Source organism: Aythya fuligula, chromosome 22 (assembly GCF_009819795.1).
Source record: "Aythya fuligula isolate bAytFul2 chromosome 22, bAytFul2.pri, whole genome shotgun sequence".
NCBI lineage: Eukaryota > Metazoa > Chordata > Aves > Anseriformes > Anatidae > Aythya > Aythya fuligula.
Window position 1 is genome coordinate 179,206 of NC_045580.1, and position 25,610 is coordinate 204,815.

The 25,610-nt window shown below is 49.8% G+C and overlaps 1 protein-coding gene across 2 annotated transcripts in view; it reads left to right on the forward strand.

The window, feature by feature from the left end:
- The first annotated feature begins 7,265 nt into the window (after positions 1-7,265).
- The window catches only part of PKNOX2 (PBX/knotted 1 homeobox 2), an 86,774-nt gene continuing 68,429 nt past the window's right edge, over positions 7,266-25,610 (forward strand). For both annotated transcript variants that reach the window (XM_032201966.1, XM_032201965.1), the window contains exons 1-2: positions 7,266-7,328; positions 9,660-9,802. The gene's annotated coding sequence lies outside the window, so the exon portion shown is untranslated. The remainder of the gene's footprint in view (positions 7,329-9,659; positions 9,803-25,610) is intronic.

Consider the following 25,610-nt stretch of genomic DNA (forward strand, 5'->3'; position numbering starts at 1 on the left):
GGCGGCTTCGTCACCACAGGTGGATTTTCTTGAAGGAAATGTGGGGTCATGGCGCTTCAGCAAAGGCATGAAATGGTCCTGTGAGCAGATGCTGGCTTGGGTCAAATGGAGCTTTGCAGAGAAATGCAATTTTCCAGCACTCAGGCTAATTAAACACCAGTCTGGGAGGATGCAGGGGTCACCTTTCTTCAGAGACTACGAGGCAGGATCAGCTGGATCAAAGCTTGTTTGGAAAACACACAAAAATATTTGCTGGGATATAGGGCAGGTTTGAATCAAGTGGGTCTCTTTTGGGGGTGATAACTGCAAATCTGTGATACTGATCGGCTGCAGAGTTAGCAGCATCCTGCTGCATCCTACATAGCACTCGGGGATGTCTGCCAAAGGTTTTTCACCCCCAATACTTTGTCCACGTGAGTGTGAAATAAGAAATATATGAAAACCTCTTCCCATATGGGCCAGAATGGTTTTACACTGCTTTTTGCCCCAGAACATGATTTTTTTTGGTGGGAATATCCCACTCCACTTCATCCCTGGCGAGACGGGGCCTCCATCTCCACAGGAGCAAAATGCCGTCATCCAACCCAAATTACCAGTACCTGGGTGAGACTTAACAGCCTGTGAAATACAAGAGGTCGGACAAAGCGATCGAATGGTTTCCTCCAGCCTCGATGCCATGGAGCGAGCAGAGCTAAAGGAATTGATTTAAAACTCCTTGCACTGTCATAAAACTTGCAGTTTTACAGCTCCAGCCCCACAATTTGGGCTGGGTTATCAAATATTAGAGTTGTGAGAAACAAGCATTGATGCAAGTAAGAAAATATCCTGCTCCTGATTTAAAGACTGGTGAATTGCTAAATATTTTTATTAGCAGCAAATTTGCAGCTTGCTGGAACTAATTTCACGCCTGGTAGATATGGAGCTTAAGCTGGGGATGGCGTTAAATTACTCTCTGGTGAAGGCGTTTAAGCCCTTGGATGGGGATGCTGCTGGATGGGAGTGGGTGCCAGTGCCCCTTTGGGTGGCTCCACCGGGGCTGGGATTGGTGACTGGTAAGCGGTGCGATGGGGAGCACGTCTGTGCCGTGAAATGCACAACCCCATTTGCATGAACCTGATGGAGGCTGCCCCAAGCCAGGATGTGCCACAGAGGGAGTGGGGACTGATGCTTCAGGCTGGGAAGATGCTTTATGTGTTTTAGGGGTGAATTTGGCGTATTTAGGAGCTGATGTGTGATGCTGCAGCCTCTGGTTCTGCAATGCCTCTGGAGGCAGAGAGGTCACTGGTGGTGGAAGGACTGATGGCGAGGATGCTCACCCATAGTCCATTTTATCGCAGTGTGAACGGGGAGTCAGACAGGTTTAGGAGATGGACAAAGGGTGTGCTGGAGGGTATTGGTCGCAGCAGGTGCTGAGCACAACATGGGACAGGTGCAGGGGAGGTGGGGAGGATGCGGCTGGTGGCACTGTGGAGCCGGGAGCACCGCGGAGGCAGTGGGGATCTGGTTACATCTATAAATACCCCGGGGCAGTGAAGAAGAGCTATTTAAATCCCTGCCCCATGCTCCCCTTGCATTTCTCCAACTTTGTGGACAACACGTCTCAGCCAAGGGATGAGTTGCCCTTTTCCAAAGAGAATCACTAATGAAAGAAAGTTAAAATAATATAGGAGAGTTCATAATGGCTCCGGTGGGGATACAGCTCGCTCTCACAGGAACCCATTTCGTATTATCTTTCTCCTGCTCATGGCGGAAATCAATTTTAATAGCAGTGACAGGAAATGAGGATGTAAGACTTCAAATAGAACAAATCCTGCAATGCTCAGAAATAATAAAATGGGATATGAAGTCACTTTTTAAATAAAAATCTGATCCCATCTAGAGAAAACGTGACTAACAGCCCCAAAATGTCCTGGTTTATGGGTCAGAAAGTGGTTCCTGTGGTTGGGTTGCATGCGTGCCCAACCTGAACCCAGAAGGTAGATGGAGGAGGACAGGGTGTCCTGTCATCTCCCACGATGGCCTGAAAAGTCCCAGGAGGGAGGAATTTGGCTACCTGGTGCCTTTGTTGACTATTTATACTTGATTCAAATTGAACTCCCTGCAGTCAGTTGCTTTTCAAGCACACATCCATACACAAAACAGCTTCCTGATACTTTGTGCACTGAAGTTAAAACAACTGTAGGATCATTTCCCTAAAAAGCCCTCAGCAAGCAAGTTGTCTCTGGGCACACTTAGATGTCATCTCTCCCACACTGGGTGATAATTTCCCCTAAAATTAACCAAAATCTGAACTCGGACCCAAACCTCTTTCTGGCGTCCCTTTTTTCCCAGTTAAACCAGTTGATTTTTGTTAATTATTGTTGATTTGATTCAATCTCTGGTATTCTCTTACTGTAGTACGCCAGTGGTATTCTTTTAATCCAGGGCTGTTTTGTTTTTGGAGGTTTTCCTCCACAAGAAAAGAAGAGCTAAAATTCTAGGGAGAAAAACAGAATGAACTTCCTCAGACACGGCGTTCCTCACAGCACTAAAGCACATCACCAGATGTCTGCGTTGCTGATTCCCACCAAGCAAAGAGCAGAAATGTGGTCCCTCCTTCTCTCCTTAGTCCCAGACCCCCTTGCCTTAGCTGGGCTGTTCCTGCGAGTGTGAGACCGTGGAACCATCAACACCTGAAACTCCCCACATGTAACTTCAAGTGGCTCATCATCATTAGTTCTTTTAGTATTCCTCATAACAGCATTAATCATGGGCCACTCATTAGACTTTAATGCACCTGTAATACGTTAATCCGTGGTAATTCAATCGCAGTTTGGCATTAGGTGACATCTGCTTGTTGGGGTCCATTTGCAACACCATGCTTTCTACCTGGTTTGTCAGCCAGTGACCAGGCACTTTGGCTGTACCTTCTATCTCCCAAAATTAAATCCTGGCTTTTCACAACCCTCAGGTTCAAAGCAGTGACACAGCGCTTGGCCAGCTCATAGCCATATCCCACCACGCATGGGCAACCCAAGGATGGAGATCACCCACCTCTTGGAGACAGCAGGCATTTCTCCTCCCCTCCTACCTGCTTTTGTATTGCTGATGGATGGCAAAACAACCATCAGAAAAAGTAAATAAATCCTGTTTGCCACATTGTGACTCCTTCCAAAAACACATACTGGCTTCCCCATGTTCTCCAAGCGCATTTTATTTCAGCCCAGGGGTTTCTCACTTGGACCCAGAGGAAACGTGGTGCTTTGGTTTTCTCAGGTCCATCTGTGAGTCGCTGGGATAACTCCAGCAGCCAGGGTATGCAGCATTTAGGTGGTATTTAGCATACTTTTGCGTGACCCGTGCAAAAAAATAGAAGGTGGCTCATCAGGTGGTTACTCGTTATTCCGGTGCGAAGGTGCATGGTCACAGGGGGCTGGGGGGGCTGTAAAAAAGCAGATTCCAATCCCTGCAAACTTTTGTGGATAGAATTTCAGGAGAGATCAAAAATGATACTAACCTAAGGATGTAAAGCTACTCAAAATTCAAAGTTTATAGTCCATCTGTCTCTTTGCTTCAGGGAGCCTGTATTAAATTTATTGCTAAATAAAACAAATAAGCCTAGCAAAAGTCAGCACTGAAATCTGCATACTCAGATGAGAATTAACAGAAGTCTCTTGCTATGATGGCTGCTTCTCAATTTGCATCTTTAAGGAGTTGTGACCAGTGTGTCTCTCACGCCGCACTGCATCGATGCCCCGGTGCAGGGGGACGCGGGTGGCAGTGAGCTCCCGCCATGGACCAAACCCAGCCGATGCAGGGAGGGACCCTGAAACACAGCCAAAAAAACCCTCAGGCTGAGCTAAAATCTACCAGGCTGCGGCACTGCAAAGCTAGCTATAGCATTGCATGGAAGGGAACCACAGCCAAGCAGCCAGGAGACCCCGAAGGAGCAGCGAGACTTTATTACGGCTTGAAATTAAACATTAAAAAGGAGCAAGTTGGCAGTGGGGATTTTCTAATAAAAATGATCTTGCCTGCCATTTATCCAGCACTTTCATCCGGAAGGACCCCAAAGTGCTTTCCCAGCTCGACAAGACATCATTAACCCCCGGCCGGCTAGTGCAGGAGCAGGCACGGCGGCCGTTTGAAGACATTCCTCTTCCTTATGCCTAGGGGTTATTGATAAAGCTCTTCCTTCTATCCCCCGTGCACTTATCTATTAGTAGCTGTCAGGTCGGAGCAGCTGTATGTTCCGTTAGGAGGCTATTTAAAATGCACTGCGGCTTCTCGTGGTTTGTTTTTCTGCAGCAAACAATGCTGCTGCGTCGGTGCTGTAAATCTTTTTGGTTTGCTCTCCCCATATTCCCAGGAAAATCATGTACGGAGATAAAGATAACATAGTTAAGATGAGTGCTTATTCAGCGGGGAGCTTAAGTATCGCAAACGGAGGGAGATCAGTCTTAACAAAAATCTTCCATGAGCTAAGGTCTGAAAACAGGTGAAAGCTGGGGAATCCCTTCATTTCAACCTGGATAGCGCTCTACAGGAATCGGTTCTGTCCATGTTCCTGGCAGCTTGTTGGTTTTAAGGCTGCACCAGACAGCAATGATTTTTTTCCCCCCTTTTCATGAAACACATAACTGGAGAGAGTTTGGGGAGGTGTGGGAAAGTGTATGTGTCCTGAACACCTGCATCTCAGAAATCCAGCACAAACCCAGGGAGCTGGGAGGTGGGCAGCACACGGGCAGGGAGCTGGGAGCAGCACCTGCTGTACAGTGGGGGCTGTGCTTTCCATCGGACTCCCTTCAGAGCATCCTTTTTCTTATGAATGGGTTTTTGAGCATCCTTTATCTTGCAAGCAGCTTGGCTTACCCCTGTGCTCAGGAAGCAAGCTTGCAATTCGGGGATGCTCTCGTGTCTCTTTACCCCCCTGCCACATATTACCCGGGCTCATCAACCAAACTCATGTTGTTTTTAACATCTATTGTTTAATAATTTACCCTGCTTTTCTCTTATATATATTTCAGAAGTTTTCAGCAGAGCCATACGCATTCATTTCCCATAGCATCCTGTCACAGTTTTCTTTGAGAAATTCAACACCAGCCCTAATGTAATCTTGGAGAGAGAATTGAATTATTTATGGTGGAGTAGTCAAATGACTGAGAGTAAAATGCTATACTTGGTGTAATTTGTTTTCTCCTGAAGCCAGTTATGTAAAAATGTAAATATTACAAGTTATCTATGTCACTGCTCTTGCCAAATGTTTAATATTTTAGTAAACTTGCTCCAAGTACTCTTGCCACTTTACAGAAGGAACTTGGTGTGCTCTTGAATAAGTGCTGATTAGTTTGCTCTAATTGCATATTTACAACTTCAAGTGCACAAAACACAGCCTCGGTGCAGGTGCATGGCACAACCTCCCCACTTAGGGTGTCAAAAGAAGGTTTAATTTCAGGGAGGTTTCAATTCCTTGGTGTGGGATGGGGATGTGGAATAAGGCATTTGATAAAGGGTTTTGTGTTTCAGGGGGTTTGGGCTCCTTTTCCAGTAGCAGCAGCAGCCTGTGGTAGAGAAGGTGCCTCTGGGTGTATTTGATAAAAAGCTGATGGAAATTTGGGTGGAGGAGAAAAGAGCTGGGCTGAGAGCTGGCGAGATGCTGGAACAGCAGGGAAAAGTGGAGTGGTACTCAGCTTGACATCCCAGCAGGGATGCTGCTACATATCCCTGTTCTCACCAGGCAAATCTGTGGGTCCCAGTGACAACAAGATCAGGGGTGACCTAGTACAGCAGAGAGGTGCTTTCTTAGGGAAAAAAAAAAAAAAAAAAAAAAAAATTTTTAGCACAGGCGCCATTTAATTTACGAGCAGAAAACACGACAAGACCCAGTGGCTGGAGGTTGAAGCTAAGCCAATTCAAATGGGAAATCAGGCGGGGTTTTTAGCAGGGATGATAATTAACCTCTGGCAAAACTCTCCGGGGAAGATGTGGCTTTTTCATTTGCAAAGGAGAAATCCAGGCCTGGCCATGTTCCTGGAGGATGCTGTAGCTCAGCAAAATAAAACCAAACTCTCTGCACCCCCGTGGGATGCTCGTGGTGAGTTGCTGATGGCATCAGAACAAATGTGTCAGGAGCAGCAAATAACCCTGAAATATTGGGCAGTCAGTGAAGGGGCTTAAAAGATGCACAGAAGAGAGCTGCTGGGGAGGAGGGGGCTCTGGAGGACCACAGGGGTGGGAAAACGGGCATGATACTGAAAATGCAGGATGGCTTTAATTGCCTTTCCTACACATCCATTTTGTGCCTGCTTTTCATCTCCATTTGGCAAAATAAGACACGAGCATGGTGATCCTGCAGCCCTTCGATACCTAATGAGTGCTTTATGTCCTCCCCTGCGCATCTATCCCACTCAAATCAGAGTCTCCAAAGACCAAAATATTTTTTGCCTGGCCCTGAATCTGGCTGAAACAAGGGAGGACTGAAGACAGCTTTATGGCTCCTCATCTTGGATGGCTCTCATGGAATAGCAATGAGGGTGGGAAGAGCATCCAGCTCTGATTTACACAGCATGCGGAGGTCTACGTTGTATTCCAGGCCCGGAACAACAAGAATTGGTTATAAATCATCGCCCCAGCACTCGCACGGCCTTACCGACAGCGAGCGGGGAGAGAGGGATGCTCCAGGTGGAGCGCGCCAGGGTGGCATTTGTCACAGCGACACGGGGCAATTCGGGAAGAAGTTTTGACGGCTGATGGCGCTGGGATTGAAGGCAGGATGCGGGATGCGTATCCAGCCCTCCGCTGGCCCCTCTGCTCTGCCGGCTTTGGGCTCCCCGCAGCTGCTCTGAGCGCTGCTGCCCCCACCCCGTGCCGGGCGCTCCCTGGGGGGGCTGCGACCGGCAGTGCCCGGATCCTGCCTCCTGCGAGGCCCCGCGGTGCCCCAGAGTAATTTGGGGCCGTTCCGGGCCATTGCAACGAGCATCGAGCCAAACACCGGCTATCGCTTGCTTTGGGGATAAAAACACCGCTTTTGGTTCACGGAGCGCGACGGGGCCGCGGCACGGGCGGGGACAGCGAGGCCCGGGAGGCGGCACCGCGGGGGGGGGAGGGGGGGGGGGGGGGGGGCTGAGGGGGGGGGCGTGGCGAGGAGAGGGGGCGTGGCCGAAGGGGACGTGGCCTGGTGGGAGGGGGCGGGGCGTGTCGGGGGCGGGGCGCGGCGCGGCGGTGGGCGGGGCGCGGCGGGGCGGGGCGGCGGGGCGGGGGCGGCGCGGCGCGGCGGCGGGGCCGGGCCGGCGGCGAGCGGCGGCCGCGCTGTCAGGGCCGGTGTCAGTGTGATGAAGATTGGCGGGCAGGTAGGCTGTCATTCACCGGCGGGCCGCCGCGCGGGGGCGGGCGGAGCCGAGCCGAGCGGCGCGGACAAAGCGGCCCCGGGCGCCGGGGCACGTGCGGCGGCGGCGGCGGCGGCGGGCATCTCCCCCGCTCCCCCCCCGCTCCCTCCGGTGCGGGAAGTAACTTGCCGTTCCGCAGCGGTGCCTCGCGCCGCCCCCCCTTAGCGCCCCCTTCCCCCCCCCCCCGTTCCCCTCCTCCCCTCCCGGTGCACGGCTCGCAGCGGCGGTGCGTGGCCGCCGTGCTACGTCGCGGGGGCACCGGCACGCCTCGCAGCCGGTCGCCGTCACCCCCCCGTGCTCCCCCCACCCTCATCCCCGGTCGGCCGTCGCCGTGCCTCCAGCGGGCTGCGCTTCGCCCCGGCCCTTGCGATGCTCTCCAGCCTTGCGGCCGGCCGCGGTGCTCCCGGTTCCCCCGGGGGGTTGCGGTGTCCTTGGTGGGGGGGGGAGGTGTCCGGTGTCCCTCCCCGTCCGGGGCTGCGCTCCCCCCGCTTGCGGTGCCCGTGGGGGTCGCAGTGCCCCCCCGGCCAGTTGCAGTGCTTCCCGGAGGCTGCGATCCCCGCAGGGGGCTGTGTTCCCCCCGCCCCCCCCCCAGTCCCAGCCCGGTGCAGCCCCCCCTTGCCCCCGCGGTCCGGTTGCGGTTTGAAGTTTGCTCCTGCGCGCAGGGCAGCCCGGCGGGGCAGCACGCCCCGGGGCGGCGGAGCCCCCTGGCCCGGAGGCACCCCCTGACCTCGGGGAGCCCCCAGGGCCGGGGGGCGGGGGGGCGGTGCCACCCTGCAGGGCCGAGCCCCCGCAGCATCGCGCCGCTGCCGTCCAACCCGCTGGGCGCGAGCAGACCCCGCGAGCCCACAGGCCCTGGGTTTGAAGGGCAGAAGTGGCGTTTTTGCAGCTTTTTGCCTTTTTTATTTTTTTTAATTATTATTTTTAACGCTCCCACCCGCCCCCCAACGCACACACACTCGCATCCCCAGGACGCCCCAGAAGTTTGGGGCACCCTCACCAGCTCCGCTCTTTGTTTGGGCTCTGGCCGCGGCCCTCCCAGCCTCCCTCCGGACCTCGCCACCGGCCTCGCGGCAAACGCCTCCCTCCTGCAAGGAGCCCTCAGCCTGGCGGGATGTTTGCGAACCCAAGGTGGGGAGATTAGATTAGGACTCTCGCCACCGGGGGTTATTTTTGGCTGGGATGTGGGGGCAGCTGGCTGGGAACGGCTCCTCTCGGTCTTTTTAATGGATTTCCCTCCCTGGGGAAAGCTCTTGCATGACCCGACGCCAGCTTCGGCGAAACTTTCCCTGCTCTGTGTTCCTAAGCATGCTTTCACACGTCTCGGGTCTTGCTTCTTGTCCCTTTTAAACCAAACAGAAAAACCCTGCCTGGGACCCCCGGATGCTCTGGGGCTGTTTGCAGCTCCCGGGCTCAGCCACAATGGTTTGGGAAAAGAGCGAAACAGTGCCTGGGGCAGGGGCGCGTTTCAGCCCTGCGGAGCAGATGGGTGAAGATGTTGGGATTCCCCCTTATTTTCCTCCTTCCTCTCCCCCCCCCCCCCCCCCCAATTTGTTTAACTCCTCCTGCTGAGATTCCTTTATAATTTAGGGGCAAAAGTTAATTGATCAAATCTAATTAGGGGAAGCTGGTGCCCACAAGCATCAGCATTGGTTGCAGAAGGAACCACCGTCGATGAGACAGATTCTGTCCAATTTTGCACCTGAAACAGATTTCGTCCAGTTTTGCCATCCCCTGGAGCCCCCACTCCCTTTAACTTCAGCCCCCACCACCACACAGGGTCTTTTGGCCAGGAGTGGGTGGGAATGCCCCAAACACTCAGGAAAACTAGAAGGAAGCTGGGAACTGTGTGCCTGAAGCCACTCACGTTTCCTTTGAGCTCCCTCCTTCCCTGCGCTTTTTGGGGAGCAGCACCATGGGCACATGTCCCCTGCGTTTATGGTCACAGCAGTGCTGGGGACCGATGGCGAGTGTGGCCAGGTTGCAATTGGGAGGATGCTCAGCATTCCCACTGGGCTTGCAATAAACTTTTTAGCTGCTTAAATGCAGCTCCCTACATTTATTTATTTATTTTTTTTCCCCAGGAAGGGAGATAAAGGAAAATCCACACTTTTTTTTAACGAAATGCAGAAAAGTCAATGTGGGTAGGACCTGCATGCTGGGTGATGCCCATTGATGCCCACTGCTCCGCTTTGCCTCAGGAAAATGCATCTATTTTAACATTACCAAGTTTGGAACCGCTAACGCTAACAGGACCTCCTGGTGTTGCTTTTTTTTTTTTTTTTTTTGCCTTTCCAGGGAATTTTCTAATGGCTAAATGGTTTCTTCGGGTTGATCGACCACCAGAAAGCTGCTGCTTGCCTTCACCTCCCATTCCTGCTCCAGGAAGCCTGCAGGACGGGTCTGTAAGTCTCCGAGCGATGGCTGATACTCCAGCATAGGTGAGCAGCGGCGTGGTAGGCGGCACGTGGGGACGTATCACAGTGTGCTGGGGTGTTCTCCCCAACTGTTCTTCTCCCTGCCCTACAACACCCTGGTGGATGCACTGGCTAAAAATGGTTCTTAAAAGATGGGATCGTACATCTGGGTGCTGGTGGGCAGGTTGGAAGAGTATCACAAAGCAGGCAGAGAGCCTGGGGTAAAAATAGGAGGAGCTCAAACTTGTGCTGGAAAGGGAGACACTCATTTACTTGTTTAAAATATCAAATTTGAGTTTCTTGAGGCTGAGCATTCTTTCCCCGTTCTCCTGGCTCTGGATGAGACACATCTTCCACGAGGTCTTTCTTTTTTTTTTTTTTTTTTCCCCTTGCAGAAATGCCAAACATGAACAACAAAATGCATTTTCCTAAAGTTTCCCAAAATCTGGTGTGGCAAAAAGCAAAATATTGGTGGGTTTTGGGGGGAAAACCACCTTGGCATCACAGGTCTTGTCTGAATGGTGGCTGGGGACCACGTGGAGGTGAGGGCACTGCTCCCTGCCATCCACTCACCCTCTCTGTCTAATTCCTGCTCTTTCGGTGGTGGTGGGGTAAGGCGCCGGATCCAGGCGTGCTGCCTGTGGAGCTGAGCGCTGGCTTGGTGTGGTATTAATATCTCAGCTGCAAGGGGCTTCTTCCAGACAGCCACTGCTAACTCCTGGCAGCTTAACCCAAGCAGAAACCGTGTATGTTTTTAATGGTTTGGGGTTAAACTCTTGGGGTTGGAGTTAATTTCATGCGTGCTGTTGAGTGACTCCATTCCAGAGCAGTTTTGCAAACAGCCTGCACTGAGCCGCTGGTTGTAACGATCGCTAGGCTGACCGCAGGAAGCTTTTACGGAGAAGACTAAATACAGAGCAGTTTTACCCCTAATGAGAATTGGAATTGGAATCCTGTTAGGAACAAATACCCGTTAATTAGAAAAAATATATTTCACGGCATCATCAGACCAGCTAGTGAAAGATTCCTCCTCAAAATAAGAGCACGGAGGGAAATGATTCTGGTCCTTGCGAGTGACTGGAGCAGGGATGCAGTGCTGGCTGTGGAGGTGATGCTCCAGGTGATGCGGGGCACAAAACCCCTCGGGAGAGGCAGGCGGCAGGGACCTGGGGTCGCCTCCGCGCAGCTGGAAACCTGGCGCGAGCTCGGCCAAGCAGGGATTTGCAGCTGTGTCAATAAGATGAGAATTTGGCCTTGGCTCTGCTGGGCTGATCGCGTCTTTTTTTGTGTTCCCTCTTCACCGCCTCTGCCAAGAGCGCGGCGGTGGCGGGTGAAAATAACCTCTTGTTAGTCTCGAACGTTTGCTGATAAACTTAAATTAGCATTTGTTAAATATTTGCAAGTGTAGCGAGATGGAGAGCTGTATCTGGCATATTAGAGTGATTTTTTTTTTTTTTTTTTAAGCCAAATAGTGCCTTTTTGGTCAGCATTGCTGGAGCGTGATGCTCTTCGCAGCTAACGAGATGCAGATGCTTGCATCTAGCTCCAAGGGGCCAATGCCTGCGACCCTTCTTAGACTGTGCCTTGAGCAGAGGAGCAAAACCAGGAGCAAAAGTAGGCTGAATGGACTCAAATGTTCGCTTTGAACTGGAAATGCTTTCTGTCCCCAGCTGGAGTGTTTTTCCCCTGGTGCATCCTTGCCTTTTAGCATCTCGCAGTGCAGATAGGCGGCACATGAAATCAGAGTGCAAAGGGATGGAAATGCAGGGGAAGGGGTGCTTTGCAGGGACACGTGTCTCCCTGAAAGACAAAGTGCTGGGTCCTGCCAGCACACTGCAAGCCCAGTCCCACCAAGCCCCCAAAAACAGGGGAGCGGTGAGGAAATAAATGCCCGGCCGCCGTGTCAGTTGCAATGAAATACGACTTCAGCGCATTAGGAAAGTGCCACCAGTCATGTTATATGTGTAGCTTTCAACTTTAATAAGGTGTTGCAAAAACTATGAAAATAGTTATAACCAAAACCACATTTTTCGGCGAGCACCAGCTCTGTTCTCCCATTCCCCGGTCACAATGTCTGGCTTTGTATCCTCTATAAAGCTGTTAAAGCCAATTGAAAAATGGCAGCGGGGCAAGCAACGGATTTGGGGTTAATCTACACGATGTGGATATCCGAAAATCCCAGCCTTATTTCGAACCATTTTAGACGACTCGTATTTTATTTCATGTCACTGCTACGCGTATAAAGAATGCACATCAGAAACAGGATTCAGAGCATTAAAATTGCATCGCCCCGCATTGGGAAGCCAACCTGTAATTCCAGAAAAATAAAATGTTTCAGTGTCTGCAGGAAGCTTGTGCCGTGCGATCAGCTCTGTGTTATTCCTCATTTTTGGGGAGGCAGGACCGATCTTTTTAGATGCATCACTTCTAGGTTTGTTGGAAGGCACTTTATAGCTTTATAAAGCCCTTAAAATGTTTTTTAAACACTGCTTCCAGCTTATAAGGCTAGTTTTAGAATAGCAATTACAAGCTCCCTTATCCCCAAGCAAATTCCCACTGTGATGGTGTATGTAAACCGGTTTAGACATTTTTAATGCTCGCGAGCAATAAATTTGAACGAGGAAGCAAGCACCTCAGCCCGTGCAGCTGAAAGATGTGCTGTCCTAATTTATGTGTCAAATAAAACTCCACCAAGTTGCCGAGCAGTGGGGGGAGTTTATATTTTTACAGTTTTAAGCTCTTAATTTTTCCATGCCTGTCCCACAATGAGACTTGTTGGTGTGCTTTGTGCTTTTCTTTTTCACCCCCCACTCCCCCAGCATCTTCTTGCTGCCTCTTAGTGCCGGTGAGCAAGGTTGTAGCATCCTGATGAGCCCTAGGTCGCTCCCAATGAACTGTCCGCTCTCGTCTTCCTCAGTGGAGCAGCCCCTGACCTCCTCCTCCTCCTCAGCCACCCATTTCAGACCCCCACTCCCCCCAAAAAAACAAACAAACCAGAAACTGGATTCCAAGCGCATTAATAAAACAAACAAACAAAAAATCTCAATCCCACGGAGATCACATTTGCACCGTGTCCTGAACAACAGTCTTTAATGCATTTGTGCAGAAATTGCTTTCCTTATATCTTAGTGACAGAGCCAATGTATCTAACTATGGCAATTAATTCGGCAGCATAAAAACCAAAGTGGGGCGTTTTGTCCACCAAATGTGTCCATGCCCATGCCAAGGCCCTCCCTTTGCTTCGGAGGGCATTCGCACGTTTAAAAATAACATTTAAAATGCATTTTGAAGTTGTCCGTTAGATGAAAATGGCACTTTTGGCAAATATTTAGCAGAGCACCTAAAAGCAGAAGCTGTTTGGCTCTAAGCAAACGCTCTATAAATTGGAGCACTTTGTCAGCCTGACAGCAAAGAACAAACTTAATAAACGGGATCGGAGGGTTGTTTTCCTGCACGGATCTGAGCTGTCAGTGCGTAATGGGATGGGTAACACAACTGGGATCAGGAGGCAGATTTCTGTGTGTGGCCTTGATTGAATTAATCTGGTGCAAATTTACCCTGCGAGCCTTGCCTGTGTTTCCCTCAGAGCTGGACGCAAATGGTGCTGGTGGCTCTCAGCGCCCTGACGTCGGCAGAGCAAGGTGAATCTGATAACTGCGATTCTCCTAATGAGCCAATAATTAAAACTCGTATCAGCACTGCAAACTTACCCCACTGTGTCTCCACCTCACTCCAGGGATGCCAGAGTGATTTTAGCGATGCTGCTCCAGGGATGCTGGCATGATTTTAGCGATGCTCCTCTGGCTTTTGGGGGTGACTGGCCAAAACCGGTCCCCATCACAGGCGCGTTCCCCATTCCCCATTTTTTCTTGGTGCAGACCTCAGCACCCAAATCCCTTTGGAGGGGCTATCACTTTGTACTGCCCGCGTTGGCTTTTTGAGTATTGCAGCCTCATCCATGCATTCCGGTCCTGGCCGTTGGGCAACCTTCCCTGACATCTGACCTTACCTTTTCCATTTGTATGGGCTTCCTCCCTCCTCACCCTGCCAGTCTCCCTAGGCAGGATGCCTTCAAGGCATGAAGTCTGTTTGTTTTTTTGTTTTTTTTTTTTGTGTGTTTTTTCCTCCCTATTCCTCCACTTTTAAACATCCTGAGCTGTTTGGCTGGAGGATACATGTTCTGAAAGCAGCAAATCCTGCTGTTTCTCCGAGAGGGAGTGAAGTGAGTGGGCTGCTTCAGTGGCACAGCCGGCAGAGCACCTGGAAAGCGGCCAAGGTTATTGCAAGGTGGGCATCGCCTTGCTTCCCTGCAGCCTTCATGGTGGGATCTCCTTCGGAGGGGATAGAAATGTTCCTGGGGAGATGGGCTGTTATCTCCACGTGAATCGGAGCAGCGTTTTTGCTCTGCTTTAGCTCTGCATTCGTTATACCCTTGGAGGGCCCCAGAGCATCATTCTGGTCCTGCTGGCTGGAAGGGGCACTGGCACGTGTGTGATGAGCTGGGGAGGGCTCAGCGTGCCTGGGCAAGAGCAGTGCAAGAGGGGACGCAGGGCAGAGATGCACTGAGGTGCTCCATGAAGCTTGTTTTGGGCAACAATGGGCAAATTGTGTTAGTGCCTTCTGTCCCCAGGTCACACATTGAATTTTACTGCAAAAAGGGATTATTTGCAAAAGAAAGTGGTGGTGCCGCAACACTGCACCAAAGCTCTCCTGCAACATTTTAACCAGCAATGCACCGAACTGTTCCTTCAATAAAATTTGCAAGCTTTTTTTTTTTTGTTTGTTTTCCTTTTTTTCTTCTTTAACTGCTAGTCTTTTTCAAAGGAGGCTGCTCCCATTGGAGGCAAATTTAAGACCCAGTCTTCATCCTTCTCGCAGGACACTTGCACAAATGCTGTGCTCCTGGACAGAAGAAGAGAGATTTTCAGAAGCAAGGAAGGGATTTGGGAGATTTGATATCTCCCTGTGGGACACGTGGGAGAAACTGGTCCCCTGAGGAGATGTGAAACCTGTGGCTGGTCCAGCTGTTTGGCCATGCAGCAATGGAGGCCTGCACCAAAAACAGCTGAATTGCACTCAAATTGGCACCTTGGTCTTTCCTTCATGACCACTGAGCAGGGAGCAGCAGGGGTGGGAAAGCTGCCAGGTGAGGTTTGCAAAGCCCTCTTTGCAAAGCCCCCCCGCGATGCACCCTTTTCAGAGCCCACCCTTTTGCAATGCCCCTTTTGCAAACTCCTTTCACAACACAACCTTTGCAGAGCTCCTGTTGGAAAGCCCCCAGTGCAAACACCCCCTTTGCAAAGCCCAACATTTTACCCTATGGGATTTTACCACCACCCCCAGGCTGGTGCAAGCCGGGGGCGGGGGACAGCTTTGGCCCCACTCCAGTGCCCAGCCAGGACACACAGCACCCTTCATGAAACCAGACAGAATTAAACCCTTTGTTTCCTGTTTGCCGGCCGCTTTAGCTGAGGCCAGGAGCGCTCAACAAACCCTCCTTTGTGCTAATTTAATTAATCGGGGCGGAGAGGATGAGAGTGCGGGCTATAAATACCTGCTTCTTCCCGGGGGCGAGGGGACCAGTGGCCCCACAGCCAGCCCCCGCTGCGATGTTTCGCGTGGCGGGGATGCATGGTGGTGGCACTTGGCACTTTGCTGATGCCACCACAGGCTTGTGAAACCTTGGTTTGGTGGGAAAAGCATGTTTTTTGGGAAAAGTGCCAATGTGCCGCTTTGAAGCTGTACGTGCTCTGGGGATGCTGGCGGCTGTCACAACCCCACTCCCTCCCTTTCTCTTCCCCTCCAACCAATGCAACCCCCCAAAGGGAGGAAAATCAGAGGAATGCAGCAGCACAGCAGCTTTTCTGCTTCCCCCTGTTCCCAGTGCTGGCTCAAGCCTTCCAGCAATGTCCTGTTTTGTGCTGGAAAAAACACCACCGCAATGCATGGGTGCATGCTCCTGCCCTACTTTTGCAGCATTGCTGGTGCATGTGCTCTCAAAAAGCGAACATTTAGCCCGAGTATTCAAATATTTGCAGAAAGCAATTGTGCACAACTGGGCAAGGCACACTGTGTGCAGGGCCGCTGCTTCTGTTCAGGGGCTCAGGGAGTGCTGGACCCAGCAGCCTGTGGCTGTTCTCAGCATTTTCCCAATGAGATGTTTGCCCTGTGGTGCTGGTCTTTACTTGCAATATGAGTTTCAGACTGCCCAGGCCCTTTGCAAATGAGGAAAATAAATCATGCAAAAGGGGATGAGTTCCCCAAGCTGCAGGAAATAAAGGACAAAATAGCTTCAAGACTTGTTGCTGAGCAAGTTTTGGCTACACAGGGTGACCTGAGACTGCTACAAATGATCTCTTAACCTTATGGAGAACAGTTTTAAATCAAGAAATCCACATGGGGCTGTTTTAGCGCAATGCTTTTGATGCATAGTAACCTAATAAGCAGTGATACAACTTTTGGAGTGCCAGGGGTAAGTCCCAAGCTAAAGAGTTTGCACTCCAAACAGCAAAATTCCCCACTGGATTGGTGCAGATAGCAAATAAGAGCAAATGAGAGAACAGATAAAACTATTCCCAACAACTTTGCAATAGCAAAGAGCCATTCGGCAGCTGGATATCACATACTCACTGTTGTTTTGGGTAGGAAAACCCTGGGCATACGTGGTGAGGGACTAATCCTGCCCAAAAAGCAGTGCAGGAGGGAAGGAGAAGGCACCTCGTGGCTGAGATAACAGCGAGGGATGCTTCTGAAGTGTCCAGAGTGAGTGTGTGATTAGACAGATACCTGTTCAAATGCTTCTTTTTCAGTTTTTTAAAGATAAAAGGGGCCTTCCTCAGCATGCAGGCTGAAAGATTTATGAGCGTTTCATGGCTTGAATAATTCCACCTGTGGGATCCCCTCTGCAATGCTGCCTTTTCATCTTGCAGAGGGTATCGCCAGCCTGTGAGGGCTGGCGAGAGAAGAGCCCCAAGTGATGCTCCAAGCCCTGTGGTGACTGCTGCACCATGGGTTGGGAAATCTGCCTTCAAGCCTCTTTTCCAGACTCTTATTTTTGGGCATCTTCTCAGCTTCTGTTAGTTATGTTCCAACCCCCAGCTGGCTCCCATGGCACCAAAACAACCCCACCAAATGCCCCTAAAAAAAAAAAAACAAAACAACAAAAAACATGAAGCTAATTCAGGTGCTGGAGCAAAGTCATTTTTGGGGGGCAAAGGGGTTAAATCACACAGTTTGGGGAGGAATCAGATGTCCTCCCAAGCTGAGATTCACCACTCCCAGCTTCACAGTTCCAGGGAACAACCTGCCCCTGCCCCATCCCCCTCAGCCCTTTAATTAGCTGAATTTCAGCATTTGACCAAACCTAAAGCACATGTGTTTGGAGTTCTTTTATCATTGCCCTGATGAATAAGGTGCGGTAAGAAAAATTGGTCATAGAAACTCCTTGGGCATCTGGGTTGTTATATTTAATGCTCGTGCTATTTCTACAGTGTTTAAAACGGGAGAGATTTTGCCCATTTATTTTAGGGTTGCATTCAACTGCTGGGTGATGTCACGTGAAACCCAGAGAAATTGTTGGTGAAACAATATCTTGGTCGAGCCTTGACGGCTGGCTTAAAATAGACGCTTCGTGGCACGGCTGCGCAAGGGTGAGCGGAGTGGTGATGGCGGCAGCATGGCTGCTTCTTGTTTGGGGCATCACCTCCGTTTGTTGCCTGGGATGAGTTGCCCAGCTTGGGCCCTGACCCGAATTTAAGGGAGATGACAATAATTCGGTCCTCAAAAGGTGAAATGTAAGAAGAAGGTGGTTTTCCAACACAGAGCCTTTACTCCTGGCTTCATTCAGGGGAAATCACAGCAGGAGGGTGCTTGGACCGATGCAGTGGGAATACATGTAAGTTGGTGGTGCAGGGGGGGTGCTGCACCCATTTCCATTTGGAGAGCCTGAATCTGTCAGGCTTTCCTCGCAGGAAAACCCTGGGCAATGAGCATCTCCCAGGTTAGTGCCTTTTCCCTACTGTGCACAGGGAGCTGGAGCATCCCCGGTCAGCCCCATGCCCCGCTGGCTCCTTGACCACGGAAGGTTGCAATTTGAGCAACCTTCTGTTGCTCCCTTCGCATTTTGGGGGAAGAAACGGTGTTTTTCCCACAGGAAAAAGTAGCATTGGGCTTGTGAGTTGCTAACGTAGGGAGATACTCCTGCTTCTACTGTCGTGGAAAGGAGTTTTTTTTAAACCTGTAGCAGAAGGAGTTAGGAATTGCAGCCTGGCTTGGTTGCTGTCAGAGGGGAGACCCTTGCAAAAGCCACAGTATTGCCAGCATGCTTTGGGTTATTAATAAAAGTTCTGTTTTTCCCAGTGTTTTGGCTTTGGGGTAGTGGAAAACACTAATTTTTCACATCACGTCCCATACTTGAGATGTTTAAAAGCACTCGTGACGTCCCCGGCCTTGTCGCGTCTCTATTTACACAACCTCGTATAAATATTCCACATCCGCTTTTAATCCTGGTTTTCCTGGAATTTAAGGGCTTTGGTCATGCTGAAAGTTTCTGTGCAAAACTTCTTTGTGCCAGGCTTTTTCTCCAAAAAGAAAGTGGCCTGTTGAGATGTGCATCTTCCCCATCCCTTTCCACAGGGAATATTCACACACTCATATTTTGTTCCAGAATGAGCCAAAACCCACCAAAATGATTAAACCTTTACTGAGATGAAGCAGACCGGGACTATCAGCCTGAAAAAAAGGTTGAACAGGAGCATGCTATAAAACTACAAATAGCCTAGAGAAATATCCAGGGGATTTGTATGTACCTTCTTAGGGGGAAAAAGAGCTAAGGGATCCTGATGAGAATTACAGGCTGACATGCTTAAAAAGAACCAAATGAGATATTTTTTCACTTGTTTTGGGATCTCATTGAGCAAAAGGTTGGCTGGGTTAAAAACAACAGTAAAAAAGGATTGGACGAAGAAATGCCAGGGAGTTGTTAACTGCTGGGGTATCACATTTAATATCAGACATCCTTCCAGGTAACATTCTCCTGCAACAAAATAGCATTTTCCTGGATTTTCTGGTGGCTGCAGTGTCTGTCTTATTTATTATTGTATTTAGGGTAACATAAGAGGAGATATTTTTGTTTGTTTGTTCTTATCAATATGCTGGGGGAATCTTTGAGTTTTTCTGGTTTGGCACGATAATCTTGCAAAGCCTCACATTTCTTCCTGGCATCCAGAGTGGCTGCAGCATCCTTGGGGAAAAAAAAAAAAAAAAAAAAAAAACACAAAAGAAAACAAAGAGCAGCCTTGGGTACAGCCTCAGCAAGGCGTTTTGCTGTGACACCAGGCACCTTGAAGCTGCAATTGTAGCAGAAAGGCCCCTAAAAAACAGACCAAACAAGCCCACCCACTCGTAGTTGTTTCTCCTAAAAGGGCAAAGGATGCTCTTGTGATCTCCTCCCAAAATAATTGTGGCTGGGTGAGCTCGGGCAGAGAGCGTGGCTGGGTTTGCGCATGATTAACAGCGGCGTAAGCAATCTGCATACATAGCGAAGCCCCATTGGTATTACATTATTCTATTAGAGTTTCAAAGCTGGTATTAAGTGGACATGATTTCTTCCCATGGACCATTAATTTTGTTTTATTGCTGGCCTGATGGCCATTACCCTTTTTTGCCAGTGCAATCCCCCATTAGGTTTGTACAATTAGCAAAACACGCCAGGAAGGGTGTTGCACCACGCTCAGCATTGCAGCAAGCTGCTTGCACCCTCTGGGGTGCAAAGCTGCTGTGAACCTTAAAACGCACATGGGAGAGGAGTGGATGCGGACACTGTGTATCTGCTCATGTCCTGCAGCCTGGATACCTAAATTAGCAGAGACTCTCCTAATGTGGCACTTAAATTATCAAGGCAATAGGATGGTACCCAAATCAGGAATGATCAATACCAGGTGCTCAAGTCAGCAGATAATCTTGAAGTTTAACCAAATTAGCAAAAATTCCTTCCAGGCACCAAATTAGGAAAGCCCCTAGCATAGCACTTGAATGAGCAATGATGCTGGAGTGGTGCCCAAATCAGCAAAAATCCTTGCAGGACACCTGAATCAATAAGCATCCTGTCTGGGTACCCCAGTCAGCAAAGCACCCAAGCTGGAGACTCCAGCAGGGCACCCAAATTAGCTTGGGTCCTCTCAGGGCGCCTGGGTGCATCTGGGAAGCCGCAGAGGAGAGGTGCTTCCTCTCCTCCCTGGCGGAGCCATCTCCCACTTTGGCTGCTTTATTATTTCGCAGTTTTTCTCCCTTAGCGTGGCCGGTGCCCATGCTCTCCTCTCCCTCTGGCTTCAACTTTTTCTGATCCATCAGCATCAGGGTTTTTGCTCATTAAATGCTGCCTGGCAGAAACCCAGCATCGGGATGCTGAGGTCCTGGGACCCTTCTCCAAACCTGGGCTTTTTCTGCACCTGCTTTTTTGTATGGCTACAAGTGTAACCTCATTTCTACATTTAAAAATTAGTAAAAACCAGCAGAAAGACTTCTCTCTGCCAAGCTGATTGCTTCCGCCTCGTTAAAGTAAAAACTAGTTTTTCAGCATCTTTGGTGTCTGAGGCTCATAAGTGCTGTCTGTGTCTGGTGCCCATTGGTGGTTGTCCTTGCAAACAGAATGCATGTACGAAATCTAATTTTCTTACAAAACCAAGTTTCAGAGGAAAAACTAGGAAAACTTCATACCATTTTTGGTTTCAAAGTGCAATCCCACCCTTTAGGCAGCACTGAAAGAAAGACCTTTTGCATGCAAGGAGAGTGCAAAATAGTAAAGTGGGTTTTGCTCCAAACTTGTAGCAAACTCAGATGGAAATCGGATGGTGGTGAGCAGAACCTGAGAGGTGGAACCATGATGAACTTGGCAAAGGATTCAAAGTCATCGCAGCCCAGCACTGTGTCGCATCATTCCTCCTGGCTTTGGGGAGGTTTTTAGTAGCACCTGCTTGTTGCTAAAATAATCATTTCTGATAAACACAGCAGAGCAAGTTCTGCTTTGTAATCAATGAATATAAATAACCTCTTCTTTGAGTTGAATCTCTCTTCCTTGTTAGCCCTAATTAGAGCCTCTGGTTTTGCTCCTCATCAGTTAAGGGCAAAGCAAACCGGGGCATTTCCATGCACACCATTGGTGCTGCAGGAATTTACCAGCTGGGGCAGCTGGCCGTGGGTATGCGTAGGGGCAGGGTGGCAGAACTACTGAATTCCTTTGCTTTTTATTGTTATTTTTTATCAAAAGGGTAAAGTTGGGACTGCGGCTGCAGTGCAGCAAGGGTGGTATTTAAAACTTAATTATCCCCCCCCCAGTTAAATCAAACGAAAAAAACAACACATTGCAGCTGTGCAGAGGCAGGAAAAAGAGGCTTCGCCAGCAGTGTGAGATGCTCTTTTAGCCCAGAAAGGGAACAAAAAGCATCCATGGCTAGTGCTGGCCTCCATCCTTCTGTGCAGGGCTGGTCCTGCTGCATCTTTGTGGTGAGATGATACTGGCATTTTCTCTTTGATACTGGTATTTTCTTTTCTTTTTCCTGGGTGCCGTGTGGGGTCACCTGGCAGGGCCAGTCCACAAAGGGGGTTGAGAAAGCCTGATCTGCCTGGGCTTGAGAAAGCAACCCACTAATGAGCGAAGTGTTCATTTTAATTAATCCTTATTGATTGTGCACTAAGGTAGACCTCAGAAGTTACTGGGTAATGAGCTCGGAATGGGGCTGCTGGCCTGCAGCAGGCACTGTGTCCTGTTTGCTTGCCCGTGGCTGCATCCCGACTCACAGCCTTCCTTCCCTGTAGCACACTGTCTCGGCCTGGCACTGGAAATGTTAAACCCTCCCTGGGCATGGCTGCACCTCAGAGTAAAAATAGATGGCTGGAATGAGGAGCTGAACAGCTCACGGGACGGCCAAGCTGGTGTCGCCTGACACCACGCAAACAGCCGGGCATGCGGGGCGTTTTTGGCACATTTCTTACAAAATCCGCTCAGGCGTGGCGGGACGGAGAGGATGGGGTTCCCCATGGGGATGAAATCCTCCTCCGTCACAAAATGCCGGCATGTTGCCCAAGGTCTGTGCTCTCCGGGTGTAATTTATTGCTGGGCAGTGACCTCTGTGCTCAGGAATACCTGGGAGAGAACTGCTCAGTGTCTCCTGCACTGCAGCTCCACGTGTCCTTCTCTGCTGCGCGTCTGTCTCCTCTTACAGGGAAGGAGAGATGCTTTTGCCCAAGATCTATAACAGGCTTCACAGTAATTTCTCTATTCTGCAATGCCCTGGCAGGGTGTTTCATTCTGACCCTGGGAGCAAAGAAGGATCCTGCTCCATGCCCTGTGTTTTTTGCGGAAGTTGTAGTCATTTTGGGACTGGCTGCCAGCTGGGCATCCCAAGAGGGTCAAATCCTGCACTTGCTGCCAGGTTATTGAATCGCATGGTTTTCCCCCACCCAAAACCGCTCTGTTCCTGCACGGGGTGGCCATGAGCCCTTCCACTTTTGGGACCTGGCTCTCCCATCCTCTGCTGTGTGTCAGATCAGATGTCACAGCTTTCCCCTCTCCTCTGATAAACATCTCCCTGGGCAGTGGTTTTTGCTTTGCCCCTTGGGTTGGTGGCCACTGAAACCCGAACTCGTATTTATTTATGTTCTTGCATGTTGTTTTCAGTTGGCTCCTTGCAAGCTGTGCCAGGACCCTCCTGCAAGAGCTTGTGCTGCCCTGGATGCCTCGGCTTTCTGTTAGACCCAGAGCCACAGCTCCTGTCTATTTTGCTGCCTGCACCTAAAAGCAGCCAGGATTTAGTCCTGAGCAGAGGCATCCTTGCATCACATGTGGCTTTTTTGCCTAAGCACACAGGAGTGGGCTGCTGTGGCACTTTCTGCCCCAATTGTCCATGGAAAACCCAGACCTGCTACCCTTCTCACCCTGCGTGGTGAAGGAGGATTTCAGTTGTTAAAGTTACAGGATGCTGTTGGCAAACACACTGTTTATAACACCTGCAAGCCTTTCAGCCGTCTTCGGCTCCTGGGCTCCTGGTTGAATTTTAGCATCCTCCAAAACCCAAAAATCTCCCTTTCAGCCCTGCCACTGCCATCTGCAGAGCCCCTAGCTGCATCCTGAGACTTGGTCCCTCCACACCATGGTCACATGTCGTGCTCCTGCCACAGGAGTTTCACTGAGACTTAATTGGGATTGCTTCATTACCTGCTGCTGCTGCAGCTCATCCCTTGCTGGCATCAGGTGGGTTGTTTCTTGGATCTAAACTCCCTTCCAGGAGCAAAAGTGGCAGCAAAACCCTTGTTGTATGGCAAACCTTCAGCTTTGGCAGTGACTGCCACCAAAAATACATCATTATTATGTAGGAGCTGGGGTGCTTATTTGCTCATCTTTGCACCAGGAAAGGCAAATATCCCCAAAGATACTTATTGGAAATGATGAATGAGGATACACATCCTGAGGGGATGGTTTGTTTTTTCAGTGCATGAAAGCTCTCAAATTTCGGGGTTTTCCCTCCATTGGTGGGGCTGCAGCTGTGATGTTTCAGCTCTCCTCCAAGCATTGCTTGAGAATTTATTGGGGATGGGCAGGGGGTGGAGTGGGGGTGGGACGGGCATTGTTACAGTAATGCTAAAACTTGGGGACAGAGAAGTCAAGAAGTTCCAACGACAGGAGGTTGCTGGGGCACGTTGGCTTGGCCACGAATTACCCTTCTGCTACTTGTCTTGGAAGAAGCAGCTTTTTTTCCCCACTGTCTGTTGATGCTGCTGGGAGATGTTTTGCTTTGAGGAATTTCTCCTTTTCCCCTGCCTGTACTCGGATATATTGTTGGGGGCAAGCAGCCTGCTGCTGCCACGGGTGTGAGGGCTCTGGCAATTACCGTTGAACAAGAGTCATAAAATGAAAAGAAACGCCTGGCTATATATAAACCCGGAGTGTTCACAGGGTACCTATTTTTATGATTTTTTTTTTTTTTTTTTAAACGATCCTGGAGTACTTCCTGGAAAACGGAGGCATGAATTGATGCTTTTTATAGGTCACTCCATAAGACACTAATAAAGTGAAAGGTTAAGAGAACGGCCACGTTTCTCTTCTCTCCTCCTGCCAGTTGTTAGAATATCAGATTTTAAATCATGGGGAATTATGAAGTGCAGCAGATTGTGCCAGTGGCTCTTTGAGCTTTCCCCACAGTGCCATGCATCTCAGGGCCATGGGGCGGCTCAGCACTGTCCTGCTCCCAGGTGTCCCTGGGGACCGGAGCAGAGCAACCCCACTTAGCAAAACCCCATCAAGCAAGAGCAGAAATATTTTCTAAATCTCTTTAAAATAGTGGGAATGAGGCTTTGCTGTATGCAGGGCTTCTCAATATGTGTTGCTTTAGTTGTTTTGTTGTTTTGGTGTTGTGTTGGAAAAAAGCTACATAAAATCGTGTTGGGTTGGTGTGTGCCGCCCTGGGTGGTGGGAGATTGCCAAGGCGCCTGAGGCACTGAAAGCAGGCAGGGATGTGAAAGGTCCCCATCCCCTGCTGTGTCCCAGAGGCGCCCTGCCATTAACCCCCCCAGTCCTCAGCCCCAAAGAGGTGAAATGGAGCCGGCATGAAGATGAATGAAGCCAGTGAGCTGTTGGAGCTACTTTCTCAATTAATGGCTTTGTTTAATCATACCCCCTGTCCAGAGGAGTATTGTCTTACGGATAATTTCGTTTGCCTAACGAGATTTTGCTAATTAAATCTCCTTTCGGTCGGTGTGGCTCTCCCTGCAGGATAGGGGAATGTTTGTGAATCCTTCTCTGCTGCTGGCTAAATAAACCTTTCCACTCCGCTACCAAAGAAAACATAGGAATTGCAGTATCCAAACACTGGCTTGCAAATTAATTAGCTTTTGCAACCCTGAGAAGGTGCTTTGTTGCATGTGCATCCCCAACTGCAGGGCAGGAAAAGGCAGGGATGCTCAGCCTTGCCTCAGGTTGCTTGTGCATCTGAGCTGGATGCCTTTGCCGTTGCAAACCATGTGTCAGAGGCTTATCCAGGGCTGACGGACTGTGAAAACCCACTGTGGGGTTTTGAGCCCTCAAAATTAGTCAACCAGCTCCAAAATTTGGCATGGGTATTGGAGCAATAGTTGGGTGTATTTCATCTGCTGCATCTCAGTGGCAATTGCTCCAACACTCCCAGCTTGCTCCCTGACACCTGGGAGAAATCTCAGCCCTGTCACAAAGTGGATCTAAAAAATACAAGTTTGGAGAAGGAGAGAGGTGTGTCGCCTGTCCTGCCGTGGATGGCAAGAAATCCTAAAACAGGATCTTCTGCAGTGTTCTTGAGGTGTTTTAGGGCTGACATGGAATCAGGTCCCATTGCAATGGAAGTTTTGGGACAACTTGCATGAAAAACCTTCCAGCTTTGAATCTGGCACCTATTTAGCACCTGGTTAATCACCATTAAACTACTTGGCACTTGCTGCATTTATGCTAATAGTGACCCAATTAAGCAATAGTCATTACCTTGCACTGTCACTCAGCTAAATCATTTTCCAGAGAGACAGCCCAAGAAAATCACTGTCCCTTTAGCTGGAGCTCCAATGAAGAAGGATAAACTATATTAATATATTTATAGCACTTCTGAGTTGGAGCTGATCACACCAACGGCAGCTGAGCTGCACTAAGCCCAAATTACACCCAAAATATTAAATATATTATCCCCAAACTAAAAATTCAATTAAAAATCCTCCTGGCATCACCATCCAGTTAGCAAGTGCAGGGGTGCACCTAGACCAGCCCTGATGGAAGTTTGTTCACAAACTTTCCTGATCCCAGCAAATCCAAAGGGAT